The 17462-nt window shown below is 35.3% G+C and overlaps 1 pseudogene; it reads right to left on the bottom strand.

The window, feature by feature from the left end:
- Window positions 1-10283: 10283 nt before the first annotated feature.
- LOC134384307 (G1/S-specific cyclin-E1-like) lies at window positions 10284-11766 on the bottom strand (annotated as a pseudogene).
- Between the last annotated feature and the right edge of the window lie 5696 nt (window positions 11767-17462).

Below are 17462 nucleotides of genomic sequence, written 5' to 3'. Positions count from 1 at the left end.
GCATGATGCAGGTGGTTAGAACTCTGATAGGAAATCTGCAGTTCTCACTGATTTGAAGCATGACTGGACAGCCACTTGAAACAGAGAGGAGAATACAGAAAGAAGGAGCCTCAAATACAGTGCATACACTTTACCCAAAATTTTGGCTGAGACCTGAACCATGCATCCATGAGAAGTCTCCAAGCATCCCTGTAAAGACTGAAAAAGCAAACTAAAATTTGACTGGTTATTCAGCAAAGGGAAGGCTGAATTTGCAATATCCATCTAGCTGAATTAACTGCCTGCTAAAACAAGAGACTGACACTCTTTGAAGAAACACAAGAAAGTCCAGAGTGTCTATAATATATCATACACAATGTCCAAGACACAGATAAATATTATTTGAGAGTTATGACCCACTTTGAAGGAAAAAGAAAATCATCACAGACTGATGCAAGAATGCTCAGGTGGAATTAGCAGACTGAATTTTTAAAGCAGTTATTATAACTGTGCCCAAGCATATAAAGGAAAGTATGTTTTTAATAAAGAGATAGAAAATACCACCAGAAATATATAAAATACAAAATGTATGAAATAAAAATTCTAGAAATGCGAAGTATAATATATGGAATAAAAAATTCTAAGGCTAGGTATAAAAGCAAAATGGATCTGAAAGAAAAAAGTTATTGAGTTTGAAGACAAATCAATATAAATTATCTAACCTTAAGAACAAATAAAAAAGATTAATTAAACAGAGCCTAAGGGATCTGTGTGACTATATCAAAAAATCTAACACATGTAACTGGAGTGCCAAGAAAATGAATAGAAAACGAAGAACAAATCTTTGAAAAAGTAATGACTAGAATTTTCTCAAATTTGATGAAATATATTCATTGACAGATTCAAGAAACTAAGAAAACTCTAAATATAATTAAAAAAAAGAAAACCTCACTTAGGCACATTAGCGTTGAACTGCTAAAACAAAGATAAAGAGAATATTTTGAAGGCAGGCAACCACACACAAAAAACAATTTTGAATTATTTTGATTTTTCATCAGAAACAGTGGAGACCAGAAGAAAGTGTAGCATCTTTAATGTTCAGAAAGAAAATAAACTGTCAACCCAAAATTCTACATAGAGTGAAAATATCCTTGAAGAATGAAGGTAAAGTTTTTTTAAAAAATTAGGTTAAAAAAAAGTCTGTGTTTAGCAGACATGGATCTCAAAAATATGCTATACAAGAATTTTTAAAGGAAAATAAAACCAGAAGGAAACTTAGATTTTAAGGGAGAAATGAGGAGCACCAGAAATGTTAAATATGTTAAGATATACAAATAACTTCCATTGTTATTATTATTATATTGTATTGTGAGGGTTATAACACATAAAGACATAATTTATACCAAATATACAGAAATTTAATCAATTTATGTGATAAAATTGTTACATTTTATGGTAAATTGGTATGATATTCACTCTAATTAACCTATCAAAATCTAAGGATATATATTGAATCCTTAGCAGAACCACGAAAAATTAGAGAGGCTTAGATAAAAGGTAGTAGAAATATTAAAACTGAATTTTAAAAAATAGTCAATCAATCCAAAAGAAGGCAGAAAAGGAGGAACAGAAAGAAAGAGAGAGGACAAACAGAAAACAAAAAGTAGAACAATAGTTCTAAATTTAACTTTTTAATAATTATAATAAATGTTAAAGGACTAAACACTAATTAAAAGCCACATGTTATCAGAAAGGATATAAATGTACAAAACAACTATATGTGGTACTAAAAATTCATATTAAATTTAAGGACCAAGAGAGATTGATAGTAGAATGATGGATAAAGAAAAATGATGCAAACATTAAGCATTAAAAATTCTAATGGTTTTATTAACATCAGATAAAGTAGACATTTAAACAGAGAATGTATCAGACATAAGGAAGGATAATTTATAATGATACGTGGCACAACTCATCACAAAAACGTACAAACATGATTGTGTGTATACCTAATAACAGAAATAAAGAATAATTGAAGCAAAGATTGATAGAATTAAAGGAAGAAATAGGCTATTGTACAATCTATGGAGATTAGGTTAGACATTTTCATATGCACATCCATGTCAGTAAAAACATAGAAGACATAAACAAACAAGCAACCACCTCAATCTAAGTTATATTTACAATAATCTACAGACAACAACTGCAAAAGACACATTATTTTCAAGTGCACATGACATGATCATCAAGGTAGATCATAAACTAAGCCACACACACAAAAAAATACAGAATTTAAAAGAACAGAAATTGCTCAAATTATGTACTCTGATAACAACAGAAGTAAATTAGAAATCAATAATAATAATATATTTTTAAAACAAATATTTGGAAACTAAATAATCTACAAATCAAAGAATATATAACAGCAAAAATTAGGGAATATTTCTAAACTTAGAAAAATGCAACATTACTTATGAGATGTAGATAAAGCAGTGCATGGGGGATATTTACAGCTTTAAATTAAATAAATGTTTATATTTATAAAAAGAAGGTCTACAACCAATGGCAGAAGCAGTGAGTACTTTTTTTAATATAAGAATAAATCTGATGCAGCTGCAGGCATGCCCACACCCTCCCAAGCCCCACAGAGACGCACCCACTTACCAAACAGGAGCTGAGGCAGCCTACCACACACTCAACTGCATGCATTGTTACAAGGAGAGTCACCAGCAGAGCCTACAAACACAGGAGGAAGCCTTTTCCCTCAAAGCCCACTCCAGAGTAATAGAAGAAACAAATGTCCTACGAGATGACCAATCAATGAAAAAATACTAGAACTACAAATAAACAAGAAAACATGACACCACCAAAGGAATGTGGTAATCAAATATCAGACCCCACAGAGCAAGAAACCCTCGATGTTTCTGAAAAGAAATTCTGAGAACTGATATTAAGAAAACTCAAAGAGATAAGAATCAATTAGAAAACACAATGAAATAAGAAAATATATCCAGGTTATTAAGGAGGAAATACACAAAGAGATGAACAGCTTTAAAAAGAATGTATCAGAACTCCTAGAAATAAAGGATTCACTTAATGAAATAAACAAATAGAACAGAAAGGATGAGCAGCAGGCTAGAACAAGCAGAAGAAAAAATTTCAGTCCTCGAAGATGGTGTTTTTTAAATAACCCAGGCAGACCCCCACCCCCCCAAGAAAGGAAAAATAATTAAGAAAAATAAAGAAAATTTAAGAAAGCTAGCAGATAACCTCAAGCACACAAACATCTGAATCATCGATATCCCAGAAGGGGAGTAGAAAGGAAAAGGCATTGAAAATCTATTCAAGGAATAACAAAAAATTTCTCAGGTATAGGGAGAGATAGCAGACCTTCATATCCAAGAAGCCCAAAGATCCCCAAACAGATTCAGTACAAAAAGATCCTCTCCAAGACACATTATAGTAAAACTAGTAAAACTCAAAGGCAAAGAGAAAATTCTAAAAGCAACAAGAGAAAAATTTCAAGGTACCTATAAGGGAGCACACATCAGGCTAACAGCAGATTTTTCAACTGAAATCTTAAATTCCAGAAGAAAATGGGATGATGTATTAAAAAAAAAAATGCCAGCCAAGAATTCTATACTCAGGAAGGTCATTCTTAAGAAATGAGAGAGAAATAGTGTATTTCCCATACAAACAAAAATTATGGGAGTTCACTACCACAAAACAAGCCACAAGGGCCAACCCCGTGGCGCACTCGGGAGAGTGCGGCGCTGGGAGCTCAGCGACGCTCCTGCTGCAGGTTCGGATCCTATTTAGGAATGGCTGGTTTGCTCACTGGCTGAGTACCGGACATGAAAAACAGGATACAAAATCAACACACAAAAATCAGTAGCATTTCTTTTCTCCAATAGTGAACATGCAGAACGAGAAATCAAGAAAGCCTGCCCATTTACAATAGCCACCAAAAAAATAAAATACTTAGGAATTGAGTTAACCAAGGAGGTGAAAAATCTCTATAATGAGAACTACAAACCACTGCTGAGAGAAATTAGAGAGGATACAAGAAGATGGAAAGATATCCCATGCTCTTGGATTGGAAGAATCAACATAGTGAAAATGTCCATACTACCCAAAGTGATATACAAATTCAATGCAATCCCCATCAAAATTCCAAAGACATTTTTCTCAGAAATGGAAAAACTATCCAGTCATTTATATGGAACAATAAAAGACCACGTATAGCCAAAGCAATGCTGAGCAAAAAAAATAAAGCTGGAGGCATAACACTACCTGACTTTAAGCTATACTACAAAGCTATAATAACCAAAACAGTATGGTACTGGCATAAAAACAGACACACTGATCAATGGAATAGAATAGAGAATCCAGAAATCAACCCACACACTTACTGCCATCTGATCTTTGACAAAGGCACCAAGCCTATTCACTGGGGAAGGGACTGCCTCTTCAGCAAATGGTGCTGGGATAACTGGATATCCATAAGCAGGAGAATGAAACTAGATCCATACCTCTCACTGTGTACTAAAATCAACTAAAAATGGATTAAGGATTTAAATATACACCCTGAAACAATAAAACTTCTTAAAGAAAACATAGGAGAAACACTTCAGGAAATAGGACTGGACACAGAGTTCATGAATACGACCCCAAAAGCATGGGCAACCAAAGGAAAAATAAACAAATGGGATTATATCAAACTAAAAAGCTTCTGCGCAGCAAAAGAAACAATTAAAAGAGTTAAAAGACAACCAACAGAGTGGGAGAAAATATTTGCAAAATATACATCTGACAAAGGATTAATATCCAGAATATATAAGGAACTCAAACAACTTTACAAGAAGAAAACAAGCAACCCAATTAAAAAATGGGCAAAAGAGCTAAGTAGGCATTTCTCTAAGGAAGATATACAAATAGCCAACAGACATATGAAAAAATGCTCAACATCACTCAGCATCCGGGAAATGCAAATCAAAACCACATTGAGATACCATCTAACCCCAGTTAGGATGGCTAAAATCCAAAAGACTCTGAGCGATAAATGCTGGCGAGGTTGCGGAGAAAAAGGAACTCTCATACATTGTTGGTGGGACTGCAAAATGGTGCAGCCTCTATGGAAAATGGTATGGAGGTTCCTCAAACAATTGCAGATAGATCTACCATATGACCCAGCTAGCCCACTGTTGGGAATATACCCAGAGGAATGGAAATCATCAAGTCGAAGGTATACCTGTTCCCCAATGTTTATCGCAGCACTCTTTACAATAGCCAAGAGTTGGAACTAGCCCAAATGTCCATCATCAGATGAGCGGATCCGGAAAATGTGGTCCATCTACAAAATGGAATACTACTCAGCTATAAAAACGAATGAAGGGCGGAGCCCGTGGCGCACTCGGTAGAGTGCTGCGCTGGGAGCGCGGCGACGCTCCCGCCGCGGGTTCGGATCCTATATAGGAATGACCAGTGCACTCACTGGCTGAGTGCCGGTCACGAAAAAGACCAAAAAAAAAAAAAAAAAAAACGAATGAAATACTGCCATTTGCAACAACATGGATGGACCTGGAGAGAATTATATTAAGTGAAACAAGTCAGGCACAGAAAGAAAAATACCACATGTTCTCACTTATTGGTGGGAGCTAAAAATTAATATATAAATTCACACACACACACACACACACACACACACACACAAAACCGGCGGGGGGGAGAAGATATAACAACCACAATTACCTGAAGTTGATACGACAAGCAAACAGAAAGGACATTGTTGGGGGGGAGGGGGGGAGGGAGAAGGGAGGGAGGTTTTGGTGATGGGGAGCAATAATCAGCCACAATGTATATCGACAAAATAAAATTTAAAAAAAAAAAAAAACGAGCCACAAGACCAGACCTTATGATCTTAAGATCGTAAGATTCTATGATCTTACTCTTTTTGAATATATTAAGACTTATTCTGTGGCCAAAAATAAAAATAATAGTAAATAAAAATAAAAAAGGGTGTTGACTGGGAAAAGTAGCTATGAGAGAGACTTATGCTTGCTGAAAATATTCCTTACTGGGGTGGTGGGTTATGCCTGGGTTCCTTCCAGAAACAGTCTCTAAAATGGGAAAGGAGAGAAAGCCTATATGGTAACCTATATTGACGTGGAGAGCTTTATAGTTAAGATTATTTGGGGACATTATGCCAGATAACAGGGGTGGGACCCTGAGCAAAGTAAAACAGGAAAAGAGAGAAAGTCAAGACAGTTGTGTTATAAGGCTGATTACCACAATGGAAAACTGGGATCTGATCTCCCTGGGACCCTCTGATGAGAGATAAAGATCATGCCTCAGAAATGTCCACATGAACGACATGAGAGGAAAACATACCCATGTCCCGTAATTGTCAAGAACTTCCCATGGGGTGTTAATATACCCACACTTGCAGTTTTGAGCATTCACAAACGCTTAGTAGTTTCTCACAGGTGTTCCGAACACATCATGAGAAAAGTGTTTGAGCAAAAAAGCAGGGGATATACATTGCAACTGAAGTGAGGTTCTGTCACCAATTTCCTCAGCAAGGACTGGAGAGCTGAGATGTGCAACATCGTACAAAAGATGTCTTCTACTATCATGTTTTCAAGGAAAACAAACAAAAAATACATACACGAAATAAAAAAATCAGTTGTTTTTCCATAGGAAAACTTCATGATGCCACTAAAGGGTGAAATATAGACATTCACAAGCATCATGTTAGAACTCTAATGGTGTATAAAGAGCAAATCCTCTGAATATTCTATGTTGCTGGCTTCACTGCACTGTGAATTGAATATCTGGAGCCCGATGTAGAACGCACCTGCAGTAACAGCTGTTCATCTGTTGAGATCCTTATCTTAACCCACACTTTAAGAAAAACATGCAAGCAGAATTTCATACGTGTAATTAAACTATACTGATGTGGGGAGCTGTGTTGGTAAATGGAAGATTTTTATCTACCTCTGTGCTACTTCCCATAGTTACAGTTAACCTAAATGAGATCTCCATATTGCATTTGTAATCTAAACAAATCTAATTTCTCTTGCTTTCCAGGGTTATTGTTTACTTAAATCTCTAAATAAAAGTATCTATGAGAAAGTATACCAAATGAATTCCATTAAGCCAAGTAAATTCCATCATTCTAAAACCACAATTAAATAATTTATATTTTTCCCAATTTTATTTATGTTGTATTAAAACTATATTCGTTGAGATCAATTATTTTTCAAATAAAAAATTATACATGGCAAAAAACTAACTGGTGAATAAAATGTTAAATCATACCTGTAATGGTTTGCATTTCTGAGTTTTGTTTTGTAGCCCTTATTTTTATGAAATGCAATTTTCCCAGCTAAATTGTACAGATCTAAATGTTTTTATATGCCATCTTATCCACTATAAGTTGTATTTTGTGATGAATTTTACTGCTATTCATATGTCTTTAAAATTTTAGATAAGGCAAAAGTAGTTTAACTCATTGATGTATTTCTAATGAGATAATCTATAATTATTCTTTGTCCTGAATTGGATGGTAACATTGCTAATTTGTTTCTACCACAAATTTTTCAAGCTGAATACTAAGTATGCAGGCTCTGGACTAAGAACATATAATGGGATTAAATGTTCTCTGTTATAAAGACTATCATTTCATCCACAAATAAATGTAGTTAGACCTATTGTTTTCTACTCTTTATGGCTTTCATTTCTTCTTTTGCTTCATTAATTCTTAATAAGATTGATACATCCAGTACAATGCTGAATGAAAATGGTAAGCACATTCTTAGGGGAAAAAAGTATATAATGTCACCATTTGGTAGTATGTTAGCTATAACTTTTTGGTTTTGCCCTTTATCAAACTGAGGAAGTTTCTTTCTATTCCTAATTAACTGGCGTGTTTTTGTTTGTTTGTTTGTTTGTCATTCAGGTGTTGACAGTTTCAGATCTTTTATTCGTACCTGTTGATACAAACATATGATTATTTGGCTAATTCTCTTAATGTGATTAATTACACTGTTTGATTTTCAAATATTAAGCCAATCTTCCTTTTCTGGTATAAACTCCACATGGTAATAATATAATAGCTTTTTGATAGAGGTTGCAGTTTGTATTAAATTTTAAGAATCTTTTTGTGTCTATGTTTATGAGTAAGATTAGTCTTAATTTTCTTTTCTTGTAATTTCTTTGTACAGTTTTATTTTAGGGTTATGCTGACCTCATAAAGCAAATTGGGAACTGTTGACCTCTATATTTTCTCAAAGATTTTATGGAAGATTGTAATTTTTAAATGTTTGATAAAATTTACTAAGCCTTCTGGACTAGAATTTTTCTTTATGGAAGGGTTTTTTTTAAAAAATATGTTAATATTTTTTTAATTTTATTTTTATTTTATATTATTTATTATTTATTTAATATGTATTATTTATTGTTTTAATAACAAATTATCATTACCATAGATGATCTCTTTCTCCTTGTCTCAGATTCAGTAACTGTGTTTCTCAGGGAATTTTTTCATTTAATACACATTTTCAAATATATTGGAATAAAGCTTCCTCATTATATTCTCATTTTACCTCTTTAATAACAGGATCTGTGGTAATATCTCTTGTTTTATCATTAATACTGATAACTTCTTTTTTTCTCTCTTCTGTCGTGATTATTCTTGGTAGGGATCTACCAATTTTATTAATATTCTCAAAAACAAACACTTGTCAATATTTATTGCTTTTCTCTGTTTTCTGTTTCATTGATTTCTTCATTTTCACTATTATCTTCTATTTATGTTGGTTTTAGTTTGCTCTTTTTGTTTTTCCTTCTTAAGTTTGGAGTCAGAGCAATGATTTTAAACCTGATTCCTTGTTGCTTAACATAAGCATTTGAAGCTCTGAAGTTCCCCTTTCGTCCACTTTTGGAGTCTCTCTCATATTTTATGTTGTGTTTTCATTATCATTCAGCTCAAAATATTTTCTGATTTCTCTTTTAAATCCTTTATTAACCCATGAATTATTTAAAATTGTGGTGCTTAATTTCAAGTACTTGGGTATTTTCTAGATGTCTTATTATTACTGACAAATAAATTCTATTTTGTGATCAGAGAATATACTCAGTGATTTCAATCCTACAATATTTATTGAGCTTTTTTTTTTTTTTTTAATGGCTTAGCATATGGTCTACTACAGTAAAGATTATATGTGTTCTGGAAAAAAACATATATTCAGAAGTCATTAGGTGTAACGTTCAATAGGTGCATATTAGGTCAATGTGGTTGACAGTATTGTACAAATCTTCTATGTCCTTATTGAATTTTGTTCACTTATTTTATCAATTGCTGACAGTGTGTTTAAAATCTCCATCATGATTGTGATTTATTTCTCCCTTTGTTTCTTCAATCTTTCCATCATAATTTTTTTTTCTCAAAGACAGTAGTATCTTTATTAAAACATGGATAGACATAGCAGCATTTACAAAAGTTCATAAAAGGCACTGTAAATTGTCAAATGATAGTGTGAAAAGGGCAGGACCCCAGCCCAGCTGGTTCCGGGCTCTGCATCACAACACATGCTCACAACCACCTGCTCCACTTAACAGGATACAACCCACAACACCCAAGGGGAGCCAACAGCAACAGTGGGACTCAACTCTGTCCCGCGCTACCGTCTCGCCAGCAAGAACGACGCGGCACACAAAGGATCCTTCTGCAGATCAGCTTTAATGCATCTTGAGAGGGAGAGCATAAGCTTGCCAAAAATGGAGACCCCCAGCGAGGGAACCCGCGCCCTTTATATAGAGACTGCTCCTCGCCTAGGACGTGCTCCTACCTTATTGGTGGCTGCCTAATCGGCCCAGGCGTGTTACCGAGCAGCCCTGCCCTCCACCGGAAATCAGCGCCATCTTGTAATGGCGATTTCGGGCAGCTCCTCACACAACTCAAGCCCTGGTCATTTATGTGAATAGTCAGTCAAGTCAAGTATCACGTACCTTAGAAGCATCTGGAGCATTCATTGTTGTTCCGGAGGTGACTGGTGTATTTGACCCACTTATTTAAAAAATCTAAGTATTCAATAAAAAAACACTTTTCCCTGTCCAATGGCATCCAAAGAAATACTTCCATTGTGAAAGAGACACACTCCTCCATTTCAATATCTGTAAAAGCTAATGCACGCCTCTGCTGCAGTAGACAGAAGGGAATTTTAAGCAGGCATTTCTGTACAACTGTCTTGAATGGAGAATGCTGGTGTGGTCACACTGTTCTCAGCCCACTGCTCTGCTCTTTAGTGTTCTGTGGGTGGGGTGAGGACCCCAGTAGGGGGAGAAGAAATCCTATTTTGCTCAGACAATATGGCTGTCTTTGCTTGGGCTTTGTCCAGCAAATCCAGGCTGTTTATATGGGTCTGTATGTTGTGTGCATTTTCAGCAGAAACCACCCTGAAGTGCTTCAGTTTTGAGTTCCCTCTCTCCCTTAAAGTCATGGCAAACAGAACCATCCACTTGACTCGGTTCTCTGTATCACAGCACTGATATCCTAAGACCTTTCTCATCAATTCAGATGAAGAGAAATAACACAAGACAGAAGCAGGAGTACACACTAAGAAAATTCTAAGCAGCCAACATCCAGGACACAGAGATCTAAAAGCTGTGCCATCTATATGAAGATGTCATGGAGATAATGCAGCAGGAGCACTTCATATAAGTCATTTAGATATGCAACCTGCACGTATGCATTCAGCTAGAACAAAGTGGTCAGGGGATTTAAATGCTACTTAGGGGCCTTCATAATCATTAATTCTATGGTAAGAATGTCTTCTCATGAACAGCCCCATCTGTAACATAAGCTATCTGGTGCAGCTTTAGCGAACAGATTTCCTCTAGTTTGGCAGCAATTAAATATAGACGTAATCTCAATAAGCTGAAAAAATGTTTTACAGTATTTTCCTGTGCTGCCATATATCTATCAAAGAAAGCCTGTGTCCATGAAAACGTCTCCCTGTGAAGTTAACAGACTTCGCACACTTCCATTAACCAATCCAGAAAAAGTGCTTGTGTTTTAGGCTGCAGGAGAGGGTGTCGCTGCATAAAGTGCTCATTAGTCCTTCTGCAAGTCTTCTTGTTTAACATGATTTTCCAAACCTCCTATCTGCCCAGTTCAGTATAGGCAGCGCTGAGGCTCTGGAGGGGAAAACTGCAAGGCTCATATTTTAGAACTCGGGTATATACAAGTTCATCTTCTTGTCAGCTGTGGGGATCAAGGAGACGGGGTTTGCACAGACTGTATTATCGCCCCAAGGCTGACTGGTCTGTTACGATCCCGTCAATTTTGGCAATTTCTTCACCTGAATCAAAAAAAAAAAAAAAAAAAAAAGGCCATGTTGTCTTCCTTTTCCTGGCGCGTAGGGAGAAACAGGGCCGCCTTCTTTGCAGATGCCCCTTCCTTCTCCGCCCCCTCTCTCCTCTCCGTCAGGACAGGGCAGAGCTCAGGCTTCACCTCAAGCTCAACGCAGCCTACGCAGCAGGCAGACAGGCGCGCACGAGCCGAGGAAGGTGGCGAACAGGAAGCTTGGAGGCCAGAGGCAGCGGCGGGCTGAGGGCGCGGGTGCCGGGACCGCTCACCGCTCCTCCCGCTACGCCAGGCCCGCGGCCCGTCCCGCTGCTCCCGAGCCCGGCTTAACAGAGACTAAATCCCTGCACTTGAGCCGCCCCGGCCAGCCCTCGAGCCCCGGTCCCTGGACGCCCCGCCCCAGCTCTGGGCCCCTCCATGGCCCCATCATAAATTTGGGTGCATTGACATTTAGAAAGTTAACGGCGTATGAACTGATTATTTTATTATTACTAAATATTCCACTTACTATTCCCAATTATTTTTAGTCCGTCTCATGTATCTGAATTAACAACTTGTATTATTTCTCTTCATCCTGAAGGTCTTCCTTTAGCATTTCTTAAATCTGCTGGTAACAAATCTCGAAAGTATCATTAGTCAGAAAATGTATTTATTTCACCTTTATTTTTAAAAGGTATTTTTGCTGGGTGTAGAATTCTTGGATGGGTCGGGTTTTGTTTATTTTATTTATTTATTTTTCCTCAGCACTTTAAAGATGTCATTCGCTCCATTATCTTCTGCTTATATTTCTGATAAGTCCCCTGACATTCTTCCCCTTCCCCTGTAAGGTCTATGTAATTTTTCATGACTGTTTTTAAATTTTTCTCTTTATCTTTGGTTTTTAGTAGTTTGACTATGACATGACATGGTGTAGTTTTCTCTTTATTTACTCTGTTTGGGATTCACTAGGATCCCAAACAGTTTTCAATTTCTGAACTGATAATTTTCATCAACGTTGGGGAAAATTTGGCCATTATTTCTAAAAGTATTATTTCTGCCCCGGTCCAATTATTATAACACAAGACATTGGTACTATATTCAGATTTTCTAATCTTTTAGGCTTTTTCTTCTACATTTTATTTTAGACAATATCTATTGACCTTTCTTCAAAATTATTGTCTCTTCTGCATTGTTTGTTCGTCTGTTAAGACCATGTGATATGTTTGTTTCACAAAACTCTTTTTTTAAATTTCTATTTATTTTATGAGATTCTCCTTACATTCTCCTATTTGTTTCATCTTTTACTTATAAATATTCAAATATATTTAAAGCACTAGTTTTTAAAATCCTTTTCTGCCAGTGCCAATGTCTAGGTTATATGTAAATATGTTTTATGGTCTTTTAATATTTTATGATGTACTGAATATTGTATATAGACAACAGTGGAGACTGAGTTACATAACTCTTGCTTTCTTTTTATTTCTAATCATGAGTAATCTTTTCCCTCTCTGTTGCTGCTAAAGATATTATTCCAATTTCACCAAGTAGCACTTTTTAAGACTGAACTCACCACTAGTTAGCCTTTCCTCCCAGTGCCACAGCTGTTTCTGCCCAAGTCTGATTTCTTTGATCTTCTCAATGTTTGATCCTGGAACTTGGTGTCCGTTGGACCTCAGTTTTACTTCTCAAATCAGTAGTAGTAGAGCCCCTATTTCCAGGCACCACAAAAATGCATGAGAGTAGAGAGTTATTTCTACTTTTAGCCACACAGTCACTGCTCTTTTCTCTGCAAAATGGAAGTGGGAAGCCAAGAGATAATTGTTAGGTCAAATACATTACTGCTGTATTTTAGAATTTTCCAGACTCCAATGTCCCTCCCCTGCCACTAACATTACCAATAGCTCATCTATCTCTTTATCTATCTCTCGATCTTTAGAAGACTTTCTTTTTTACCTTTGCCTGAATAAACTGTCAATGCTGGATGGTCACTTATAAAGGGCTCCTCTCTCTGAAAATCAGTTCATCAGGGCTTTTCTTGCATCCTTCACTGTTTAGTAGTTTCATAGCTGAATATGAGTTTTATAATATCTCAGGTTTTTTTGGCATTACCATGGGAACAAATATCTTCCACATTATTTCACATCCCAGCCAGAAATTTGGTTATTATGTTTAAATTGCAGCCAAATTGCTAAGAAAATAATAGTTTCACTATTTTGTCTGTAACTGAGCTGGTCTTCCTCATAATTATCTCCTGATGGGCAAAAGGATTGTAAGAGTCTAGTTATGTTTGAAATGATGTTTCTGCTGTTGACAGGACTGGCTCCATTTTAAGAAAACCCCTCCATTTCCTAAAAACTCAGGTGGGAAAAACCTGGGTGGGAAAATGTGGGAGGGGCTGGGAGGAGCCATGCTAACCGCAAAATTAGCTTATGTACTGTTGGCTTGCTTGCATTGGCTAATAATTCCTAGCGTGGTGATCGGGCGACTGAGTTGCCACGCTCGCAGCTGTAAAAACCAAAAGTAAAAACGGCTCAGGGCCGCACTCTGAATTGGCTAGTGCGTCCCGGCTGCTGGCAATAAAGTTTTATTTTTTTCCATATCGGTCTCCAAGGGTGATTTCTCCCAATGCCTATAACATGTTTAAAACTCTGTGGTCTCTCAGATTTCAGTTTTTCTATCATGAGCCTAGGCATTGTTACTGTATAAACAGAATACAGACAGGACACACTATCTGGGTTCTGTGTGACTCACAAAATGTAAAAAATCTCCAACCCCATTACTTCAAAAGTAAACAAGCAAAATTAAATAATAAATGAAAAAATAAACGAGCTGAGCCTGGAGCTGCTGCAGGGGGAGAAGTAAGGGAGACAGCAACTGGAATACCAGGAATTTGGGCTTTGGGGACATAGAGTAAAGCCAGAGAAGTAGACCACTAAGTCCAGAGAAGTAGGAAACAGAGCAGCAGTTAACAAGAGTTGCAGGGAGCCAGCCTGGAGATGCAGAAGCAGAGAAGACACGGATGCCCTGCAACTGATTCCCATAGGAACTTTGTTTCAGGCATATCAATCCTTGAAAGAATAAGCAAGTAGAAACATAGCAGAAGACCAAGCTAAACAAATGCTGTGTGAAGCCTCTTTTATAAGGGCCTTAATCACATTAACAAAGGAGAAGCTCTCAGTGCCTAATTACCTCTCAAAGGCCTTACGTCTTATTAGTATCACATAGGCAACACCCGAATTTTGAAGGGTACACATTAAAGTCATAGTACTCACTCCCTAACAACGCTTAGAAGCAAATATCTAAAAGATCCAAAAGTTTTCCAAGTAACTTAATTGTAACCCAGAACAAATCTCAAGAATATTTAAAGTAACACAAAAATATCCACCATCCAACAAGGTAAATCCACAGTCTGGCATTCAATTAAAAAATACCAGATATACAAGTACAAAGAAGCAAAAATATGTTATCCATAGAATCCAGAATATATAAAGAACTGTTACGATCCACCAACAAGAAGGCAAATAACCCAATTAAAATAAAGCAAAGGATATTAATAACGTTACTAGACATTTCTCCAAAGAAGATATATATAAAGTTCCAATAAACACAGAAATGTTGCTCAACATTTTTGGGTAGATGCAAATCAAATCCAGAATGGTATACCACATCCACTAGCATGGTTATGATTCAAAATAAAATTAAAAATAATTAAAATAACAAGTATTGGTGAAGATGTAGAAAAATGGAAACCCTCATATATTGCTGGTGGAAATGTAAAATGATACAAACATTTTGAAAACTTTTGCAGTTTCTCAAAAAGTGAAATATAGTATCACCATATGACTCAGCCATTCCACTCCCAGGTATGTAGACAAGAGTAATGAAAACATTTATTTACACAAACACTTGTATATGAATGCTCATAGAACCATTATTCATAGTAGCCAAAAAGATCAAAATGTGGTAGATCTATACTGAATATTATTTTGTAATAAAAAGGAATGCTGATGCTACTACATGAATTGACTTTGATAACATTATGTTAAATGAAAGAAGCCAAATGTAAAAGTCCACATGTTTTGTTATTCCATTATATCAGATGTCCAGGATAGGCACATCCACAGAGACAAGACAGTAGTGGTTAACAGGGGCTGGAAGGAGGAAGGAGTGGAGGTTGACTGCTAGTAAGTATGGTGTTTCTTTGGGAGATGATGAAAATATTCTGGAATTAGTGGTGATAGTTGTACAATCTAGTAAGTATATTATGATCTACTGAATTTTACACTTTTAAATGGTGAATTTTATGAAATGTGAGTTACATCTTAAGTAAAATTAATGAAATTAATTATAATAATAATTATAATTATAACTAATAATTATTATAATTAATTTTAATTAATAATTATATAATTATAAATTTAAAATGCAACCTAATATTTCTTTATCTCCACTATAGCACTATCAAAATATATATGCACAACTCATAATGAGGAGATAAGTCAATAAATAAAAAAACAGAAATAACAGATAATAAAAATAGCAGAAAAGATTATAAAACAGTTGCTATAAGTAAATTTCCTATGCTCAAGAAGGTAGAGGAAAGATTGAACATGTTAGCTAGAGAAGTGAAAGATATGTTTAAAAAAGAAAGAAATAGAACTTCTAAAGATGAAATCTACAATGTCTGAAATGCAAGATGCACTGGATGGGATAGACACTACAGAAAAAAACAGATAAGTGAACATGACAACATAGTAATACATGTATCCAAAATTAAATCCAAAAAAATACTAAGCCAGTATCAATGAGCCATGAAACAACAGTGACTGGCTGTATATGTGAAATTTGAGTCCAAAAAGGAAGGAAGGGAAATAAAAAATATTCATATATACAAAGAAATAATGGCTGAAAACTTTCCAAATTTGAAGAGAGCTATAAACCACACTTTCAAAAATATCAACAAGCCCCAAGCATAAGAAATGTAAAGAAAATTACACATCAAAATCAACATGCTTAAAATCAGTGATAATGAGAAAATTATAAGAGCAGACAGGAAAAAAAATGACACATTACATTCAGAATAACAGCAAATTTTTCATCAGAAACAATGCAAGACAAAAGATAAGGGAGAAATGTCTTCATAATACTGAAAGAAAAAACCTATACCCAATGAAAATACCATTCAAAAATAACAGTAAAATAAAAACTGAAAGAATTCATCCCTAGCAGACCTGCTATAAGAAATGTTCAAAAGAAGTCCTTCAGGAAGAAGAAAAATGATACCAGATGGAAATCCAAATCTATACAAAGGAATAAAGAGCACCAGAAATGGTTAATATGTGAATAAATATAAAAGACATTTAATGTTATTTTTGATCCCTTGAAAAGATAATTGGCCACCTGAAGCAAAAAATAGTAATTGTACTGTGTTATATAATACATACATACATAATACACATAAAATATGTATTATAACATAGGTGAAAGTAAAATGCATGACAACAATAGCACAAAGATTGGAGGGGGAAATATGGAAATGTACTCTTGTAAGAATCTCATATAATTGGTGAAATATTAAGTGTTGCTTGAAGTATTACTTGAAATATTAAGTATTACTTTAACTCTGTGCAAGTTAAAGATGCATAATGTAAACTCTAAAATAATCACTAAATATCAAGCCAAAGAATTATAGCTAATAAGCAAACAAAGGAAATAAAATGGAATAAAAAATTCTCAATTTAGAAGAAGGTAGAAAGGAGGAACAAAGAATAAATGAGACAAATAGACAATATATAGCTAAATTGTAGATTTAAACACAATCATACCAGCAATCAATAAAATGTAAATGGTCTATGTCCAATAAGAAATAAAAAGTAGAGATTTTCAGACTGAATAAAAAAGCAATCCACCTTCATGCTTCCTAAAAATAAAAAACAAAACCCACTTTACATATCATTATACAAATAGGTTAAAAGTAATGTATGAGAAAATATATAGCGTGCCATCACTAGTCAGAAGAAAGCTGGTGTGGCTATATTACCATCAGACAAAGCACATTTCAGAGGCAAGACTTACCACATTTAAAGAACATAACATAATAATAAAAGAGTCAATTTATCAAGAAAACAATAACCCT

The sequence above is a fragment of the Cynocephalus volans genome, chromosome 8 (assembly GCF_027409185.1).
Source record: "Cynocephalus volans isolate mCynVol1 chromosome 8, mCynVol1.pri, whole genome shotgun sequence".
Lineage (NCBI taxonomy): Eukaryota > Metazoa > Chordata > Mammalia > Dermoptera > Cynocephalidae > Cynocephalus > Cynocephalus volans.
This window is presented reverse-complemented; position numbering and strand designations above follow the sequence as displayed.